The sequence below is a fragment of the Apis laboriosa genome, unplaced genomic scaffold (assembly GCF_014066325.1).
Source record: "Apis laboriosa isolate Shangri-la unplaced genomic scaffold, ASM1406632v1 scaffold19_cov150, whole genome shotgun sequence".
Classification (NCBI taxonomy): domain Eukaryota; kingdom Metazoa; phylum Arthropoda; class Insecta; order Hymenoptera; family Apidae; genus Apis; species Apis laboriosa.
The window spans coordinates 377,548-386,695 of record NW_025222278.1 but is presented as its reverse complement, the minus strand read 5'-3'; positions in this window follow the sequence as shown (position 1 = coordinate 386,695).

Sequence of the window (9,148 nt, the reverse complement as noted above, 5' to 3'; positions counted from 1 at the left end):
AAGCGTGACCAAGGGAAAAAGAAGAGGGAAAGGGGAAGGAAAACAGAACGTTGCTACCGTGTAAAACGTGAATTTGTGTTAAATACGTGTTACACGTGTACGTATTTACGCTCGATTCGAGGAGCGTGTGTGCGTGAGGGAGGGAGAGGAGCCGAGAAGGGAGGTTGCGGAGGATGAGCGAGGTCCGAGGGGCGGGAGGAGCGCGAGCATGTTTTATTAAGTGCGTCGCGCGTGGAAAAAGCGCGAGGCAATTTTCAGGTGCTAAAGGGAGCGCTGATAACGCGAGACCGCATTTGAAACAGCCCGTTACACTTTTCGACTCGTTATTTTCTCCCGTATACACCCACGGATCTCTACTTAACGTGTCTCGAATAACACGAGTCTACCTTGGTGGCCTTCGAGTGTGCCGTTTGATTTTTCCCTCTCGTTCTCGTTTTCTTTTCCACTGTTCGAGCGAAAATAATTGTCCGTTTGCTCGCTTGCTTACCGCCTTTTGTTTCCGCTTTCTTTTTCTCTTTGCCTTTTCAAACGTGCTTCAAGCGATCGTGACAATCGGTTCCGTTCACGTTTGAAGACAGAGTATTCGTAGTAGTATCCGAGTATTCGGATAGAGCATTCCCGGTTTCGAAACAGACTTTTTAAATATCTTTCCCGAAAGTTTAGCGGGCGTTGAATCGAGTCTCATCTCATCTCGAACAAATATTTCAAATTTGCTGATCTATACTTCGAGTTTAAGATTCTATTACTTTTAAAAAAATTACTATTACGAAATTTGAAAACCGAAAAAAAATCGGTAACTTCGCGAATTGATACGAAGTTTTAAAACAGTCTAAATATTAGTTTAAAACACACTACCCCGATTTTACCGAGCAGGATTATTATTTCACCCTTAAATCTTCCCCGCCATACGATCACATTTTTCACCAAACAGGACCGCATATTTCTCCGACGAGGGGCCGTAATATTTCACGACAAATCGCACGTTAGACTCTTCCACCACCCATGCTCGCCCACCCACGCGCGAAAATCCGACGAAACGTACAAGTTTATCTTCCATCGGTTCATCCGGATGTTCGCCTCCCCTACCTCTTGATCATCATCGTATCAAACATTTTTCCCGGGTCCTTAGCGCGGGTATTAACGTTGTTCGATAGACAAAAAAGGATTGCATACATCGTTAACGCGGAGCTATAGCGGTCCGAGGAAGCGAGCCATCTATTATTTCACCCGTCAATGAGATGTGTCAGCGGTGACGGGTATACGTCATCCGCGGTGTTCGTCCGGCGGCGGACGAGTCCGCATCGCGTGCAGAAAGCAGCAGGGAAGGGTGAAAGGGAGGATCGAACAGGGACGAACCGAGTGAAAGAGAGACAGACAGACAGAGAGAGAGAGAGAGAGAGAGGGAGGGAGAGGGAGAAAGAGAAACACGGGGAAAAGCGTAAGAGAGAGGAACGAAGAAGGGAGGAGGACGGATCGGCGAAAGGAAGGAAGAAAGAAAGAAAAGAAGGAAGGAAGGAAGGAAGGAAGGAAGAAGGAAAACAAAAAAAAAAAAAGGAAAAGAAAAAAAGAAAAAGAAACGAAAAAAAAAGAAATAACCGGGGAAAAGTGGAGAGGCGTCGACAAAGTGAGAATTAATATTCAATCGCATTAACGAATCGTCGCTGACGACGCCATCGTTATACCAGGAACGTACGTGTACGGTTCGAGGATGGCGAGAAGGGGGCCACGGAAAACGGGCTAGCTGAAACAACCAACCGACCGAAACCCCCTTTGCCCCACGTCGAAACTTCGACCCCCTCTGCCCACCGAGTGTCCCCCTCTTCGTTCATCTCGCGCGCCATCGCCCTCGTTCCGTCTCGCTCGAAACGCGACGCCAAATGAAAATACCGAAGGACAATGGAAATACTAATGATTGATTGGATACGAAAAAGAATTATAATTGAAAAAAACGCGGAGTGCTGACCAAAAAAAAGAGAGAGAGAGAGAGGGGGAGAGAGAGTGGGAAAGAGAGGGCGGATGAATTGGTCGAAGGAAGAGGGGTTGGATTGGAAGAGGAGGGCGCGTGGCCGAGTGCAAGGAGAGGAAGGGAGAAGGAGCGCCAACTATTGGGAATAATATATCAATACCCATCGAAGCCACGCATACGAATGCGACGCTTTCGTGGAGCCATTTCGGGGGCAAGGGGCGAGGGGGCTAACCCCCTCCTCCTCCCCTTTCCCCCCCCTCGGTCCGTGACTCGGGCTAACGGCGAGCGGCGAAGGGGGTCCGGGTGTAGGGGTGGCTGTTCGGAAAGAGTAAAAAATATTACACCCTCACACACCAGCGCCGACTCGCGGATGAAACGGACACTAACCAATACCAATAACGGGCGGCACAAAAGAACGCGGGCGGTCGCTGCGCGAAAAACAGACCTGCACACAACCGAACCGAACCGCCACGATGCCTCGCTGGCATTATAGCTTTCCACGTACCCGGTGGCTTCTCGATACGCTATGGGCCAATCCACGCCCTCTCCTATTCCCTCTCCGATTCTTGATCTCTTCGATAACGATTGTACACGGTCGAGATAAGGAAAACGGCATATCGGTAATATTCGCCATATCGAAGAGAAGGGAGGGATCGAAGAAGAAGATCGTGTTTTGGGATGGTGCTCGAAGGTATTCGGTGAAGTATTTCTTGGCAAATTGTTGATGATATTACCGTTTGTTGGCTTTTGGAAGTTTCGATTTCATTAAGATCGGTTAATATTTGGGATCTGAAGATTCCTGCGAGATTCGATGCACTTGACTATATTATATTTGTGGAATAATTGTACGGATAGATATTCTTGCTTTCTTCCAACTAAGAAAATTTAAGACTCTTTTTCTCACGAATCTTCCAATAATTTTCCAATACTTTTTATTTCGAGATTCTATCTGAGAAATCTCATTGTCGCGAAATCTTTGCCGAATCTAAAAGCCGTAATGAAAAAGATTAATCGATCAAATTCAACGAATCTATTAATAAGAAGAAGAAGAAGCGTAGGACGTGTCCCGGGCCGATGTGTCGCGACGGTGGAGTTTCTCGTTCGGTACGACCCTGTAGATGGCACACGTAGCTGATGGCACACATGGAGATGGGTGGGCACGAAGCGCGCGTTTAGCATTTGAAAAAAGTCCTCGCCGGCCGGCCGGTCGCCTCGCCCGAATCTCCCATACACCCGTGCAAACAAAAGGCTACATTTAGCATTAAAAAAGCACGCGGAGGGAGAGAGAGAGTGACGCGGCTATGGCACGGAGCGGAGGATAGAGGAGGGAGGAAATCCACAGGGGGATGAGGTTGAAGGAGGTGGAGGAACGATGCAGCCCGATGCCAGTTACTCTCATCTCCGCGGCCGGACACGCGGCCCTCTTCCACTATTGTACCACTATGCTCGTGCCGGGAAAACAAGTCGGCTGGTTGGACGAGGATGGACGAGGGAAGAGTTGCTGGAAGGGAAGAGAAGGATGGAAATGGGCGAGGATGGATCGGTGGACAGAAGTGGTTGATGCATCGGGACAAACGCATTTGCCGTTAAAACAGGCGACACGCGTGGAAACGGTGTTCTTGCAGCAACAGCCTGCGAGGGGCGTGTGAATTTGAGCGAAAGAAAGCGATACCGTAGGGGGTTGAATCGTTTCGCGTGGACGCGTGCCGCGCGCACGTACCGCCGCTTTATGTCTTTTCCTGAAACTTCTGTTGCAACGTTAACGACTTCTATTTTTCTTTCTCCGTTTCTCCCCCTTCTGTCCTTCCTCCGTACGCACCTGTACGCGAGAGAATGGACCCGTGACGTACGGGTTTTTGCGAACTCGCGGCACGGACCACACGGTGATCGATGATTCGAATCGGTTGATCGACTTGCTTGTTTTCCCACGAGGAAAGCAAATTGGAGGATATATCCTTCTCTATTTCGTTCTTCTGTTGTTCGTCGTTGTGGGTGACGGAGAAGTGTCGCCGAATAATTGGATCAGTTTTATTGAATGTTAGATGATCATCGAGCTTGTACACGAAATTTTAGAAACTTTAAGAAACTTCGGAAATCGTTACAAACTATTAATTATTTACGACCAATATATATATATATATAATATATATAATTATACAAACAGCAATTATTTACGAATCATCTTCTTCAGAAACGTAAACTCACTCGACCCCCTCTTTCAAATCTCTGCTCTTCCTCGTTTTCTCTTTGTTGCAGCAACAACGCGGGATCAACGATCAACCTCGTCGTGTTAAGAAGTTGGCGCGAAAAATAGGAGGGGGAGGGGGCGCAAAGCGTGATCTCGCGAAGCATAGGTAACCCGCATCCGCTCTCACCTCCTGCCTGTTCTCCTCGCCTCGTCACCATAGCCGTCCTCCTGGTCGTCCAAATGCCGGTGCACGGCCCCGGGCTTCCATCATTTTTTTGTCGGCGTTACTGCACTTCTATTTTCATTCCGCCTCACGTTCCGGAGGTCCGCCCGTGGTGGAGGAGAAAAAAATGCGCGCCCCCCTCCTCCTGCCCCCCGAACACGATTGATAGGTACGGCCAACGCGCGGGTGTGTACGCGCGTGAACGGTGTACGGTGTGTGTACGCGCGGCGTTGTAGAAGGCGACGGAGGAGCGAGCGGTTGACGGAGGAAGCGAGAGGAATTGCAAAAATAGTGGCGGAACGGCGGGGAAAAAAAAAAGGAAGGGGTTGGCCGTACACGTACGTACGTGTTCCGTTTCGTTTCTGCGACGTTATTGCCCGCCAGATGTGGAAATAGTTATTAGGTATAGTATATTAGTCGCGCGACGTGTGTGTGCGTGCGTTGTTCCAGAGGAGATTTCTCTGCGGAGAGGTTTGCGGAGAAAAAAGGAAATGGGGGAGGGGGTTAGAAACTCGGGGCGGAGGAACTCGGTAACCGTATTTTTCTTTCGGAACCGTTCCCGTCATGCGTGTCGCTCGTTGCTTGGTTTGAAGGGGGAAAGGGGGAGGAGGAGGGAGGGATATTTGGCGGGTTCTCATGTTTGTTTCGATATTCGAAATTCGAAGATTTATTAGGGTGAGACGGATCGTTGTTAGATCTGTTATTAATATCGTGGGAGTGGGAGTTTGAGCTATCGGTTATTTCATAGATTTTCGATATTTTTTTCTAGGGGAAAATATTTATCGCGAGAGATCTTCGAGATGGTATGTATCGGTAATATTCAATTTGATTATAGTCTCGATAATTTGTAACGCAATTTTCTTAGTTTTCTTTTTCTTTTCTCTCTCTTTCTCCGTGTTATTAAACGGTAAGGATATTTATTTTTTTTCTTTTTTTTAAACGATCACGGTAAACGAGACATGTCTGTATATAGTTTAATAAAATGCAGGAATAATGTGCAAATTTTAACACGTTCGTTGCATACATCTCTGACCCGAGATACTTTTATGATAGACACGTACTTTTATGATATGCGTGTAATTCCGAGTCTGGATGCGGGACGCAAATTAAACATCACGAAATTTCGGGAAAAAAACACGCGCGCGCGCGATGTTTCACTACATAGAGATATATTTTGCACGAAAATTAATTGTTAATATAATACGTAAAACGGATAATGAAAATCCAATCATCGGCGAAACGTGTTGACCCCCTTACGTGATCAATTGAATTCGAAATATTTAATATCGCTTTTCCTTCTCTCCGAACCGTGATAAGTTTTCATTTCAATCGTACGCCAATATCTTCGATATTTTTTTGACAAATGTACTTCGCCAATTCTTCAATTCTCATCGATTCAAGATTAATCGATTTCGCGCGCGCGCAAAAAAAAAAAAAGAAATATGTTATCATCGTTATTTTTCTGATTTGTTTTTCATTTTCCTTTTATATTTACAGTTCCAAACAAACAATTTTCTTTCTTAACAATAGAGATATAAAACACCCAACACCAAACACCCAGAAAATGAATCAATGAAACGTTGCTTGTTGTTTTCGTCTCAACGTGAACTTTTCCAACAACGACGTAACGAAATTCGAAAACTCGAAAAGAAATTTGAAAAAAAGATATTTTCCAACTTCCAACACAAAAGAAAAAAAAAAAAGAAAAAAAATTAAAGAATCTTCTCTCGATGAAAATATATTCACTCATTTTCAATTCGCGCCAACATTTAACACGCGCGTTGTTTTAATTCGCGAGAATCGTAAGAACAATCCATGACGTGTGTGCGTTGGCCGCCATCCGGGGCCATTGTTTAACGCGGCCCCGCGAAAAGAGAATTCATAATGCGCGCGCGGTATTTACCCTTTACGCTCTGCAGGGAATTTGCACGCTTGTTTTTTCACGCCTTGCAAACGACGACTTTAAATATGTCGCCTCGCGCCAAGTCAAACAGGTAGGAATACTCGTGAGGATCGAAGGCGGATCCCCGCTGTTCGATAAACATGGCGAAAATTCGCGAGTTCGCGCGATTCGAAATTTAACACGCGCGCAAATTCGAATTCAACTGGGTGGAGGAGAAGAGAGGAGGGAGAGAGGAGGACGAACAAACGCAAACGCGTGTCGCAACGGGGAAAGATCCCTCGTCGATTCGGTCAATCGAAGCGGGAAAAATGGGAGCCCCGTATAACGATCCCCGGCTTTTATCCGAGCATGCCATCAAGATTAATCCCTTATCTCGCTATTTACGGCGCGCGGAATCCGTGTGCAGGCTGTGTTGAAATTTATCGGCGAATTTTAAAGATCGAGAGTTTGGTAGAGAAGAAGAATTGGAAAGGGGTGTTTGTTCTTTGGAAGAAATTTGTGCGGGGATTTCTTATTTTGAATTTTAGCGCGATGTGTACGTGTTATATACGTATAATTATCAAATAATAATTTCTTCTCCTACTTTTTCTTCTTTAATTATAAATATTGCGATAAAATAAAATTTTTAATAATTAAGAATATTTATCGTTTTATTCGTAAATATAAGAAAAATATATTTAGTAATTTTATTAAAGAAATTTTTTAATTAATAAATTATCTCGAATAAATTATTATATTTATAATAAATTATCGAGAGGGTTAATTAACAATAGAATAATAAAAGTTAATATATATCGTGTCGTTATAATAGAAAAATACTTTCTTATAACGTAAAAGTAAATAATTACAAACCGCGATACGAGTTTCGAAATATAATATAATGTGTATATAAGAAAGGTCGACTCGAAAGCGGAGCTCAGTTATCGTTTGGATTTCGAGGCGAACGGATCGAGAATTTAATCAGGCGATTCTCGGAGGTGAATAAAGTGGAGGGGGGCTATCGGTTAACACCCACATATATTTGATAACCCTTTTTCGATCTATTCATTTATTATTAAGCCTTTTACAGCTTAAAATAAAATTTAATAAAATAAAATTTAATAAAATAAAATTTCTATTAGTTTATTCAAACATTATTGATTGTTGATTAATTATTGGGAATATTATTATGATAATTAAATTATTGCTGCATCTCTGAGTATTAAGAAACCAAACATTTTTCCAATATAAAACGAAATTTTATTTGATTTATTGCCATTATATTTATTTAATATTAATTGTTAATAGAGATTGGATATTTTTACAACGAATAAATTATTTTTCTTTTTTTACAAAATTTTTTAAGTATCAAGTAACTTTTAACTAGTTCAGAGTTTATCTTTTACAGATAATTTTAATAAAACAAAATCTTTTTTAATTATTTCTATAACATAATTTTTATCCATTTTAATATTTATAAATCAGGATTGCAGATATAATTATATCCGTATATATTCTCCTCGTATTCTTTACTTCTTTCTCTAATATATTTATTCCATTGTAATTCTATTACGAATTATTAAAATCTTTTATTTTATTAAATTTTTTATTAAATTTTAATATCAGAGTATTAATTCGTGAATTGTAAACATTATTGTAACAATTACTGCATTATCCCCCATCAAAATTTAAAATCACCCATCTATCGGTTAAATCTTTCCGACAACGTTCCCGAAACACTTCGCGCACCATTCCTGTGTACGATTTGTATCAAACGTATCAATCTTCTCGCTTCTCCTCCCCCGGCGAAAAGAAGGCGAAAGAAACTCGAGACGAGAAGAACTGCACCAGCAGCCCGTCGAAATAAAGTATCGTCGATCGAGGAGGAGGAGGTCGCGGGGGACGAAGAAATCGCAAGAACGAAGAAGGATAAAAAACCGTGCGGCATTGGAAGCGCGGGACGAGAAGGGAGAAAGAAGAGGGGGAGGGGAGAAGCGCGCAAGAGAAGAGAAGAGAGGGGGGAGGGAATGGTGATCGGGAGACCCGCCCCTCTCTCGTCCGCCGGATAATTAAAAATAGTCCCCGCGGCCCTTTACTCCTTTTTCGCGGCTCATTAAATCGACTATAAATTATGCATCGAAAATTACGGTCAGACCATCCGAATATCGGTATACGAGAGCAGGGGTACCCACCACTCCTCGCCACGGCATAATAAGCAATTTGTAATCAAGAGGCGTCGTACGGGTGTTATAGTTAGTAAGAAATCCAATGGATACCCCCCATCCGTCCCACCCGTGGACCAGGCCACGAGACGTTGGTTTTCAAGGGGCTCGTGTACCGGTGGTGGTTGCGACGGTGGGTGGGGTGGCGTAAAAAGAATTGCAAATTGCGAATTAGCATTATGTCCCGACTACTCAAATCGTTATTATCCTCGAAGCTCTCCTCTCTCTCTCTCTCTCTCTCTCTCTTTCTCTTACTAACCGTGGGCTCGACCCTGCCCCCGGGGATGCGCTTTGTCGTGATACTCGGCGCAAATCGGATTCACGTCGCTTCGAGTACTGACGCAACCGGTTATTACGCAGGAACAGGACGAAAATTAAATATCGTGCGTGCCCCACTCCGCGCCCCCTCTCCCCCTCCCATCCCCTCGAAAAATAGCTGATAAACTGGGAAAGAACCGCATTGTTTCGGCCGGCGCTGTCGAGGACACCCACCTGTTCTTCCTTCCCATCGGTTTTACGGGATGAATTCCGCCAAAACTCGCGAAGCTTACGCGTGTACGCGAATTTGTGTTCGCTCGCTTCTTCGTACCGTTTATTTATTTATCTCTATTCGTCCTTTTCTTCCTTCTCGTGAGTGAAAGAATAATTTTAGATAGATTCGAATATA